General features: G+C 40.8%; 1 protein-coding gene across 2 annotated transcripts in view; it reads left to right on the forward strand.

The window, feature by feature from the left end:
- LOC137650215 (fibroblast growth factor receptor substrate 2-like) overlaps nt 1-12,500 on the forward strand; it is a 66,021-nt gene that overhangs the window by 8,465 nt on the left and 45,056 nt on the right. The window contains exon 1 of one of the 2 annotated variants that reach the window (XM_068383443.1): nt 3,328-3,410. The exons of the other annotated variant lie outside the window; for it this stretch is intronic. The gene's annotated coding sequence lies outside the window, so the exon portion shown is untranslated. Of the gene's footprint in view, nt 1-3,327; nt 3,411-12,500 lie in introns of those variants that run through there. 2 annotated transcript variants of the gene reach the window in all.

Raw genomic sequence — 12,500 nt, forward strand, 5'->3', positions numbered from 1 at the left:
ACTTGGCTATTTTTCCCTGTTGGAGCCCTTGGGCTTATAGCATCCTGCCTTTTCAACTAGGATTGTAGCTTAGCTTTTAATAATAATAGAAATAATAGAAAGTCGTAATTTCTTCATTGTATGTCTGGTAATCTTTTTTTTTTCTGAAGCTTTGAATCTGTCCTGAGTAATGTGATTTTCAATTTGGGTAACCTTTAAATTGGTAACTTTGGAGTCCTTCTTTTATTATTTGGTTTGAGTCTGTCCGGAAGCGTTTTCCATGAGATAGCTTAATGAATTAAAATTGTAGTTTGTGCTATTAAAGCCTGATAATTTTCAATCTATTTTCATTGTTTTACATTTTGAAAGTGCTCTTAAGGGAATATCTGTTTAAATAAGAAGAGTTTGTAATAAAATTTCATTTGATATAATTAAGAACAATGGTTTTGTTTGTGTACTTTTGAGCACACAACACTGAAAATTATCCGGACAGTGATTCCCCTTTATTTTTCTCTCCTGGAGAAATTTTTTTTCTGGTTATCCTTTATAGGTATTTGCACATATTTCTATGTGCGATTATTTCCTTCAATGGGATAATCAAGAGTATGTGTTGACAGACCTTTCGATCTATGGACAAGATTCTCTCAGCCACTTGAGAAATTTGTTGTCTAGATGTGAAGTATTATTATTATTATTATTACTACTACTACTACTACTACTACTACTACTACTACTACTACTACTACTACTACTACTACTACTGCTACTACAACTACTAGTCAAGCTACAACCATAGTTGGAAAAGCAAGATACTATAAGCCCAAGGGCTCCAACAGGGAAAATAGCCCAGTGAGGAAAGGGAATAAGGAAATAGATAAACGATGAGAAAAAATTAACAATAAATTATTCTAAAAACAGTAATATCAAAACAGATATGTCATATATAAACTATAAAAAGACTTATGTTAAACTAATTTTAATTGTTATCAATTACTAAAACGTTGATGTACTTCGGAGTACACCTCCTAAGTTAGTTATTTTTGAAATATAGATATCTTCAGATAGGTCTCAAAAATTTCCCATCATTATCCTTTTCCTTCAAAATGGGACAATTTTTGGGCCCATCTTCCTTTTCTCCGCAGTTCACCAACTGTGAAATGGTTCACCTGTTTGTTACTGATAGTTTTTAATCTTGATATTGTTACAATCATGGAGATCTTAAATAAGAACTCCTTGGTTAGAATATTAACATTAACCAGTCTAAATCTCAAACATTGTTAAGGTTAACCTGATTAACCTGCATGGTTATGGACATATAATCTAATGACTTGTCGTTAACTTTTCCTTAGTCTTGAGAACTGAGATATAACAGTAAGTAAAGATGCTAGGAGTAAACTTCATTTTACCTGCACATTTTTATGAGGCATCATAAGGTGGAAGGTGGAAGAACTTTGACTGGAGCTACATAGAGAAGCTCCAGAATCGAAGCCAGCATTGGTGTTTGTTTATAAATAAGTTAACTAATTCCCCAGACTCTTCACAGGTGTGTTTTTGCACCATGAAGAAAACCTACTTTTATTGTTATCCTCTTCGATGCGTTATTATCAACATGAGGTTCAGGGGACTTCAGTATTCTTGGTGTCCCATAGTTATTTTTGTTACTACTACTACTACTACTACTACTACTACTACTACTACTACTACTACTACCACCCTAGTTGGAATGAATTAATGAATGTTTTGAAGTTCTTAGGCATCCTGCCCTGGTTGGAAAAGCAGGAGGCTATAAGTCCAAGTGCTCCAACAAGAGAAAATAGCCCAGTGAGGAAAAGAAACAAGGTAATGAGGAAACTATATGGAAAGAAATGAACAATTGAAATAAAGTATTTTAAGAACAGTAACAAAATTTAAACATCTTTTATATATAAACTATTATAAAGAGACTTATGTCAGCTTGTTCAACACGAAAACATTTGCCTCAAGGTTGAACTTCTGAAGTTCTACCTATTCAACTACTCGATTAGGAAGATCATTCCACAACTTGGTCACAGCTGGAATAAAACTTCTAGAATACTGTGTAGTATTGAGCATCATGGTGGAGGAGGCCTGACTGTAAGAATTAACTTGCATACCTTGAAGGTACACTCAGACACACTATTCTATCTTATTTCTCTCCCTCTTATTTTGTTAAAGTTTTTATAGGTTATATTTATATTTTAGTGTTATTACTGTTCTTGAAATATTTTATTTTTCCTTGTTTCCTTTCCTCACTGGGCTATTTTCCCGGTTGGGGCCCTTGGGCTTATAGCATCCTGCTTTTCCAACTATGGTTGTAGCTTAGCAAGTAATAATAATAATAATAATAATAGTAGTAGTAGTAGTAGTAGTAGTAGTAGTAGTAGTAGTAGTAGTAGTAGTAGTAGTAGGAAAGGGATAGTTTGTTCAGTGTGCTTTCGTTAATTGCATTGGCTAGACATCTGGGTGGCCTCTACTTGATATTTTTTTCTTTTGTACAAAATATTGCTGAAGACAGACACCTAAACCATCCCGAGGGACTACATACACAATCATTAATAAGATTACTTGGCTGCAATCCATAATTTAGTGTTGTTTTATCCCACTAGATTTTTTTTTGGCTGATGCTTGAGGAAGTTTGGCATCTATTGACCATATTGTTCCTGTCTTATGTCAGCTCCCTCCAGTGAGCATCTTAATTTTCCTATTTTTCTACATTTATTTAAGGGACATTTAAAGTTTTTTTTTCAACCTCTATTTTAGTTGAGTATAAGCAATCTATTAATTTCTTATAGTTTATAGAATATTTGGATCTTTTTATAATTCATTTTTACCGGATCTTAGTTATTATTTTGTTGGTAGTTAATTTTATTGTGAAGAGGGGAATGCTTTTTTGGGGATTTCCTTTACCAATGGGTCTGGGGTATCCCATAGTCTCTTTTAGAGAGAGAGAGAGAGAGAGAGAGAGAGAGAGAGAGAGAGAGAGAGAGAGAGAGAGAGAGAGAGAGAGAGAGAGAGAGATTGAGATTAGAAATTACTATTGTTTACATTCACATGCACATACGTCTTAAATCTGGTTAACACATCCACCGTTTCTGGATGACGCTCCACATGAATTTATGAGGGTCTCATAGAATGGCTTTGATGGACAGAAATGTTGTTGGGTTGCGGCTAAATTGTTCTTTTTCTTTGCTTCCGTTGGGAGAGTATTTTAAGAACGCCTTTGTGTTAATTGTGATAAGAGATTTTTTTTTAAAGAATCCGGGATTTCCCCAGGATGTTCATTGGGAGTTCCGAATCGTACATAGCGCCCTTGAATCGTCTGCTTCAGTTGAAGAAAATAGGCAGACCTGTTAGGAGCTGTATATTTTGTTTTTCTAATATTGTGTGATTGAATTACAGTTACGGGGTCTAAGGTAGTGTAATTTTGCGAAACGCAGTGATAGTGAACTTCGTAATGATTTTACCTAATTTTATATTATAATAATGGTAAGAAAATAGCCTCAAGAATGGGGAAGAGTTTGAAAATAAAGTATATAGGCATGAAGAAATGTTTTGGGATCAGGTGACCTAATATTATTTGTAGTGGGGTAATGTATTATTTTTCTACATTTATTATAACCTTTGGATGTGTATTTGAAAAAAAAGTACTTAGTAGTTCAATTTAGCGGTACAGTGAATGCTCTATGTTATATGCCAGTCCTTGTGGTATCTATGATTTATGAACTTTGGATTGAAATCAAATTTCTGTTTAGTGTATTTAGTATTAGAATTATGATTTGGATGAAACCTCCCGGTCAAGAGCAATATGAATATACTCTACCTAAAGAATTATGGCTGTTTTCAAATCATGTAAGATCTACATCTCATCCGCTCAAAATTTTGCAGAAATTACAAACTCTAGAGGAAGTAATACTGTGACTATCAGTTAAGTGCTTCTACGTGGGTTGTGGTGGCCGATGTGGTAATGTCCCTGAGTAGTGAACACCAGACTGGGGTTCGATTCCCGCTCAAACTCGATAGTTTCTTTGGTTGCTGTAACCTCATCATCCTTGTAAGCTAAAGATGGGGTTTTTGGGGAGCCTATAGTTCTATCTGCTGAGCCACCAGCAGCCATTGTCTGGGTCTTCCTTGCTCCATTCTTGGATGGAGAGGGGCTTGGGCGCTGATCATGTGTATATATGGTCAGTCTCTAGGGTATTGTCCTGCTTGATAGAGCAATGTCACTGTCTCTTGCCTCTGCCATTCATAAGAGGCCTTTAAGCCCTTTATGTCAAACAAACAAACTTAAAGGAAAATGTCTAAAATTTACTAAGATGCTGATATTTAAGTTTGGACCAATGCAATGAGTCCCAATTAATTTCTGTGAACATTACTGAAGAGAAACCTTCGAATGTTGCTAAGAATCTGAAGTGGAAGTTTTGCATTGTTTTTAGATACTGAACTGAAATGTTCCAATATTGCTAAGAAACTGAAGACAAACCTTCTAACATTGCTAAGAGAGACAGTGAGAGGAGCAGAGGGATTTAAAAGATTAATTGGGCTAGGCAATAAGCAATTACCATCAACATTCCTCAGATGCTTCCAATGAAGTTAAACTTAGGTTTTTATTATTGCCAGCTGCGAATTGTAACCTCTTAAAGATTTCTTCTTCCACTTTGTTCAAGGGAAAGTAAGCTGGTTTTGTTTAGGTATTTTGAAAACGTTCAAGGTTACATCACTAGTTTCAAGATGAAGTTTTCTGAAAGGTCTAAAGGCCGTTCATGAATAGCAGAGGCAAGGGACAGGGACACTGCCCTATCAAGCAGGACAATGCCCTAGAGACTAACCGTATATACATATCAATTCGCGCTCAAGCTCCTTCTCCACCCAAGCTAGGACATAGGAGGGCTAGGCAATGGTTGCCGATGACTCAGCAGATAGACCTATAGACTCCGCCCAAACCCCCCAACCTTAGCTCACAAGGATGGTGAGGTTGCAGCTACCGAAGGAAATAACGAGTTTGAGTGGGACTCGAACTCTAGTTTGGCGTTCACCAGTCAGGGGCGTTACCGCAACGGCCACGACTTCAAAAACACTTGAAAGCTTTTGAATAAGGTTTTTTTTTTTTTTTTTTTTTTTTTTTTTTTTTTTTTTTTTTTTTTTTTTTTGCGATGTTTCTATTCTACTATGGTGGTTTTCCTTACCTAATTTAGAACGAAATATGATAATCAAGAAATTGACCTATAACATTCTTGGGTTTTATAAGAGACTTGAAATCTTCCTTGAATGTTCGATCACGTTATGAGCACAAAAATTGTAATATTTTGTATCCTCCTCCTCCTCCTCCTCATCATCATCATCATCATGATCAACCCTTACTGGTCCACTACAAAACAAAGCCCTCAGACATGTCCTTCCACTTGCGTCTGTTTATGGTCTTTCTGTGCCAGCCTACACAAGCAAAACTTTCTTAGTTCGTCAACCAATCATCTTTTCGTCCTTCCCTGCTTCTTTTGAAATCTATAGAGACCCATTCTGTTATTCTTAATGTCCATCTATTGTCAATCATTCTCATTATATGTCATTATATATTTAGGTGGAAATATGTTGTTTCTTGTATAAGCGATGGCTTGCAAACAAGCATATTATGCTTTCTTTTAGTGATCGTTTGCGTCACCAAAAGGGTAATTACACGGGAAGCAAATTACCCTAAACCGAATACAATTAACTTCATCATTTCGTGGGTGATGAAGCTTAGAAATAGTTGGATAGAATAAACTCATGATTCACCTAACGAAGCCATGCTGGGGGGGACGACATCTGCGTAACACAGGTGTTGGCCATAATCGCCGACAGGTGGCACCAACATCCTTGTCGCAGGCAATAATTCTTTTTCACTTCTGTCATGTTTACGTAACTTGAAATTATTTTGTATAAACATTGATATTGAACCCGTTTTTGTAGACTGTTTGCAGATGTTTTCCTAGTTGCGTAAGAGCATAATTATACTGTCCCCATTTAGCTTAATTTCAATGTAGATTGTTTTTAGCATCTTGTTGCAAAGCAACAAGGATTTCACTTTGAACCCCTTCAAAGCAAGGACTTTCTCTGAACCTCTCCTGAGGAAAGATTTGCTCTGAACCCCTTCAAAGCAAAGACTTGGTCTGAACCTCTCCAAAGCAAGGATTTGGTCTGAACCTCTCCAAAGCAAGGATTTGCTCTGAACTCCTTCAAAGCAACGGCTTGCTTTGAATCTCTCCAAAAGAAGGACTTGCTCTGAACCTCTCCTGAACAAAGACTTGGTCTGACCCTCTCCAAAGCAAGGACTTGGTCTGAACCTCTCCAAAGCAAGGATTTGCTCTGAACTCCTTCAAAGCAACGGCTTGCTTTGAATCTCTCCAAAAGAAGGACTTGCTCTGAACCTCTCCTGAACAAAGACTTGGTCTGACCCTCTCCAAAGCAAGGACTTGGTCTGAACCTCTCCAAAGCAAGGACTTGGTCTGAACTCCTTCAAAGCAACGGCTTGCTTTGAATCTCTCCAAAAGAAGGACTTGCTCTGAACCTCTCCTGAACAAAGACTTGGTCTGACCCTCTCCAAAGCAAGGACTTGCTCTGAACCTCTCCAAAGCAAGGACTTGCTCTGAACCTCTCCAAAGCAAGGATTTGCTCTGAACTCCTTCAAAGCAACGGCTTGCTTTGAATCTCTCCAAAAGAAGGACTTGCTCTGAACCTCTCCTGAACAAAGACTTGGTCTGACCCTCTCCAAAGCAAGGACTTGGTCTGAACCTCTCCAAAGCAAGGACTTGGTCTGAACTCCTTCAAAGCAACGGCTTGCTTTGAATCTCTCCAAAAGAAGGACTTGCTCTGAACCTCTCCTGAACAAAGATTGGTCTGACCATCTCCAAAGCAAGGACTTGCTCTGAACCTCTCCAAAGCAAGGACTTGGTCTGAACTCCTTCAAATCAACGGCTTGCTTTGAATCTCTCCAAAAGAAGGACTTGCTCTGAACCTCTCCTGAACAAAGACTTGGTCTGACCCTCTCCAAAGCAAGGACTTGCTCTGAACCTCTCCAAAGCAAGGACTTGCTCTGAACCTCTCCAAAGCAAGGACTTGCTCTGAACCTCTCCAAAGCAAGGACTTGGTCTGAACTCCTTCAAAGCAACGGCTTGCTTTGAATCTCTCCAAAAGAAGGACTTGCTCTGAACCTCTCCTGAACAAAGACTTGGTCTGACCCTCTCCAAAGCAAGGACTTGGTCTGAACCTCTCCAAAGCAAGGACTTGCTCTGAACCTCTCCAAAGCAAGGACTTGGTCTGAACTCCTTCAAAGCAACGGCTTGCTTTGAATCTCTCCAAAAGAAGGACTTGTTCTGAACCTCTCCTGAACAAAGACTTGGTCTGACCCTCTCCAAAGCAAGGACTTGGTCTGAACCTCTCCAAAGCAAGGACTTGGTCTGAACCCATTCAAAGCAACGGCTTGCTCTGAAACTCTCCAAAAAAAGGACTTGTTCTGAACCCGTTCAAAGCAAGGACTTGTTCTGAACCTCTCCTGAGCAAAGACTTGCTCTGAACCTCCAAAGCAAGGACTACCCCTCCAAGAGAAGTACTGGCTCTGAACCCTTTCAAAGCAAGGACTTGCTCTGAACCTCTCCAAAGCAAAGATTTGCTCTGAACCTCTCCAAAGCAAAGATTTGCTCTGAACTCCTTCAAAGCAAGCACTTGCTCTGAACCCTTTCAAAGCAAGGACTTGCTCTGAACCCTTTCAAAGCAAGGACTTACTCCAAATCTCTCCTGAGCAAAGACTTGATTTGAACCTCTCCAAAGCAAGAACTTGCTCTGAACCCATTCATAGCAACGGCTTGCTCTGAACCTCTCCAAAAGAAGGACTTGCTCTGTACCCTTTGAAACCAAGGATTTGCTCTGAACCCTTTGAAACCAAGGACTTGCTCTGAACCCCTCCAAAGCATGGACTTGCTCTGAACCCTTACAAAGCATGGACTTGCTCTGAACCCTTACAAAGCATGGACTTGCTCTGAACCCATTCAAAGCAATGGCTTTCTCTGAACCTCTCCAAAAGAAGGACTTGCTCTGAACCCTTTCTAAACGAGGAAGTGCTCTGAATCCCTTTAAAGCAACAGCTTGCTCTGAACCTCTCCAAAAGAAGGACTTGCTCTGAACCCCTTCAAAGCAATGGGTTGCTCTGAACGTCTCCAAATGAAGGACGTGCTCTGAACCACTTCTAAGCAACGGCTTTCTCTGAACCTCTCCAAGGACTTGCTCTCAACCTCTCTAAAAGAGGGACTTGCTCTGAACCCGTTCAAAGCAAGGACTTGCTCTGAACCTCTCCTGAGCAAAGACTTGCTCTGAACCTCTCCAAAAGAAGGACTTCATCTGAACCCCTTCAAAAGAAGGACTTCAACTGAACCCCTTCAAAGCAACGGCTTGCTTTGAACCTCTCCAAAAGAAGGACTTGATCTAAACCTCTCTAAAAGAAGGACTTGGTCTGAACCCGTTCAAAGCAATGGCTTGCTCTGAAACACCTCCAAAGTAAGGACTTGCTCTGAACCCCTCCAAAGAAAGGACTTGCTCTGAACCTCTCCTGAGCAAAGAATTGCTCTGTACCTCTCCAGATCTAAAACTTGCTCAGAACCTCTCCAAAGCATGGACTTGCTCTGAACTCATTCAGAGCAACGGCTTGCTCTGAACCCCTTCAAATCAACGGCTTGGTCTGATCCTCTCCATAAAAAGGACTTGCGCTGAACCCCTTCAAAGCAACGGCTTGCTCTGACCCTCCAAAAGAAGGACTTGCTCTTAACCTCTCCAAAGCAAGGACTTTCTCTGAACCTCTCCTGAGCAAAGACTTGCTCTGAACCTCTCCAAAACATGGACTTGCTCTGAACCCATTCAGAGTAATTGCATGCTCTGAACCTCTCCAAAAGAAGGACTTGCTGTGAACCCTTTCTAAGCGCGGACATGCTCTGAATCCATTCAAAGCAACGGCTTGCACTGAACCTCTCCAAAAGAAGGACTTGCTCTGAACCCTTTCAAAGCAAGGCCTTGCTCTGAACCCTTTCAAAGCAAGGACTTGCTCTGAACCCTTTCAAAGCAAGGACTTGCTCTGAACCTCTCCAAAGCAAAGACTTACTCTGAACCTCTCCAGAGCAAAAACTTGCTCTGAACCCTTTAAGAGCATCAGCTTGCTCTGAACCTCTCCAAAAGAAGGACTTGATTTGAACCTCTTCAAAAGAAGGACTTGCTCTGAACCCCTTCAAAGCAGTGGCTTGCCCTGAACCTCTCCAAAAGAAGGACTTGCTCTGAACTTCTCCTAAAGAATGGCTTGCTCTGAACCTCTCCAAAAGAAGGACTTGGTCTAAACCCCTTCAAAGCAATGGCTTGCTCTGAACCTCTTCAAAAGAAGTCCTTGCTCTGAACCCTTTCAAAGCAACGGCTTGCTCTGAACCTCTCCAAAAGAAAGACTTGCTCTGAACCCTTTAAGAGCAAGGACTTGTTCTGAACCTCTCCAAAGCATGGACTTGCTCTGAACCCATCAAAGCAACAGCTTTTTCTGAACCTATCCAAAAGAAGGACTTGCTCTGAACCTCTGCAAAGCAAGGACTTGATCTGAACCCATTCAAAGAAACGGCTTGCTCTGAACCTATCCAAAAGAAGGACTTGTTCTGAACCCTTTAAGAGCAAGGACTTGTTCTGAACCCTTTAAGAGCAAGGACTTGTTCTGAACCCTTTAAGAGCAAGGACTTGTTCTGAACCCTTTAAGAGCAAGGACTTGTTCTGAACCCTTTAAGAGCAAGGACTTGTTCTGAACCCTTTAAGAGCAAGGACTTGCTTTGAACCTCTCCAAAGCATGGACTTGCTCTGAACCCATCAAAGCAACAGCTTTTTCTGAACCTATCCAAAAGAAGGACTTGCTCTGAACCTCTCCAAAGCAAGGACTTGCTCTGAACCCATTCAAAGAAACTGCTTGCTCTGAACCTCTCCAAAAGAAGGACTTGCTCTGAACCCTTTAAGAGCAAGGACTTGCTCTGAACCTCTCCAAAGCAAGGACTTGCTCTGAACCCATTCAAAGAAACGGCTTGCTCTGAACCTCTCCAAAAGAAAGACTTGCTCTGAACCCTTTAAGAGCAAGGACTTGTTCTGAACCTCTCCAAAGCATGGACTTGCTCTGAACCCATCAAAGCAACAGCTTTTTCTGAACCTATCCAAAAGAAGGACTTGCTCTGAACCCTTTCAAAGCAAGGACTTGCTCTGAACCTCTCCAAAGCAAGGACTTGATCTGAACCCATTCAAAGAAACGGCTTGCTGTGAACCTATCCAATAGAAGGACTTGTTCTGAACCCTTTCAAAGCAAGGACTTGTTCTGAACCCTTTCAAAGCAAGGACTTGCTCTGAACCTCTCCAAAGCAAGGACTTGCTCTGAACCTATCAAAGCAACAGCTTTTTCTGAACCTATCCAAAAGAAGGACTTGCTCTGAACCTATCAAAGCAACAGCTTTTTCTGAACCTCTCCAAAGCAAGGACTTGCTCTGAACCCATTCAAAGCAACGGCTTTCTCTGAACCTCTCCAAAAGAAGGACTTGCTCTGAACCACTTTAAAACAACGGCTTTCTCTGAACCTCCTCCAAAAGAAGAACTTGCTCTGAACCCCTTGAAAGCAACGGCTTTCTCTGAACCTCCTCCAAAAGAAGAACTTGCTCTGAACCCATTCAAAGCAACGGCTTTCTCTGAACCTCTCCAAAAGAAGGACTTGCTCTGAACCACTTTAAAGCAACGGCTTTCTCTGAACCTCCTCCAAAAGAAGAACTTGCTCTGAACCGCTTGAAAGCAACGGCTTGCTCTGAACCCCTCCAAAGCAAGGACTTGCTCTGAACCTCTCCAAAGCAAGGACTTTGTCTGAACCCCTCCAAAGAAAGGACTTGCTCTGAACCCATCCAAAATAATGGTTTGCTCTGAACCCTCCAAAGCAAGGACTTGCTGTGAACCCCTCCAAAGCAAGGACTTGCTGTGAACTCCTTCAAAGGAAGGGCTTGCTCTGACTCCTTCCAAAGGAAGGACTTCCTCTTAACCCTTTCTAAGCAAATACTTGCTCTGAACCCCTCCAAAGCAAAGACTTGCTCTGACCACCTTCAAAGGAAGGACTTGCTCTGAATCCCTCCAAAGCCAGGACTTGCTCTGAACCCCTTAACATTGCAGCTGCTTGCGTGCAAGTAGCACCATTTAATCGTCTTAATCGTCTCACCCGTAGCTGTGTATCGGATGGAGCACCAGCACGCGATATGTTTAGAGACTAATTCTTTAGACCTTGGCTGTCAAACACACTTGATAACCCAGGGAGTCATCAGTCTGGCATTGCTAGACGGCGAGATTTAGAAGGCCTGGCAGTGCCGGTCTTATAGAAAAGGGTGGTTTTCCTGTTTCTTAGGTATTTCACATCCTTAAAAAGATTCGACTTCAATGTTAAGGGGGACTGAGGCGTAGACGCCCAATGTGCACACAAGCCATTTCCGTCTGTGAGGTTATTAGGTAACCTTGAAAAGGCATGACACACTCTCTCTCTCTCTCTCTCTCTCTCTCTCTCTCTCTCTCTCTCTCTCTCTCTCTCTCTCTCTCTCTCAATATGATATTTTTTACGTATATAAAAAAGTATGCATAATCATATTACTCGTGGCTGATCATTCCTGAGCATATTTACTTATGATTGAGCATACTTAACCATATTTAGTTGTACTAAAGCATACGCACGAACATCTATTTGTTCGAGAACATGCGTAAACGCATTTTAATTTTATTGTTTCATTCATAATCACAATTTCTTATGCCGTAGGATGAATTAGCGTGTTTAAATATGCCATAGCGTAAGTTGGTTCAATCATTTTGTAGAGCATGCGTGAGCACCTACTTGTGTAATATATGTAAACATATTTACCTGTGCTTGAGAATACTCAAGAACATATACTCGTGCTAGAACTTGTGTAAGCACAAGCACTGTTCCAGCATATGTAAGCAAATTCACATGTGTTCAGGCGTATACATGCATGTTTTAATGCGTTTGAGCATATGTAAACATATTTCATTTTGTTTGAACACTTGTAAGCACATTTACATGTGTTCAAGCATATGTAAACATATTTACTTGTGAATCACATATCCAGTGTCTCATTACTCTGGGTATTTATGGAATTTTGAGATGTATGCTTTTATTTACTTGGTTCTTGTGGCCTGATTGGTAACGTCTCTGCCTTGTGATCGCAAGTCGGGGGATTCGAGTCCCGCTCAGACTCGTTAGTTCCTTTAGTGTCTGCAACTTTACCATCCTTGTGAGCTAGGGATGGGGGTGGGATTTGGGGGAGCCTATAGGTCTATCTGCTGAGTCATCAGTAGCCATTGCCTGGCCTCCCTGGTCCTAGCTTGGGTGGAGAGGGGGCTTGGGCTCTGATCATATGATATGTGGTTAGTCTCTTGGGCATTGTCCTGCTTGATAGGGCAATGTCACTGTCCCTTGACCCTGCCAT

This window comes from Palaemon carinicauda, chromosome 11 (genome assembly GCF_036898095.1).
Source record: "Palaemon carinicauda isolate YSFRI2023 chromosome 11, ASM3689809v2, whole genome shotgun sequence".
NCBI lineage: Eukaryota > Metazoa > Arthropoda > Malacostraca > Decapoda > Palaemonidae > Palaemon > Palaemon carinicauda.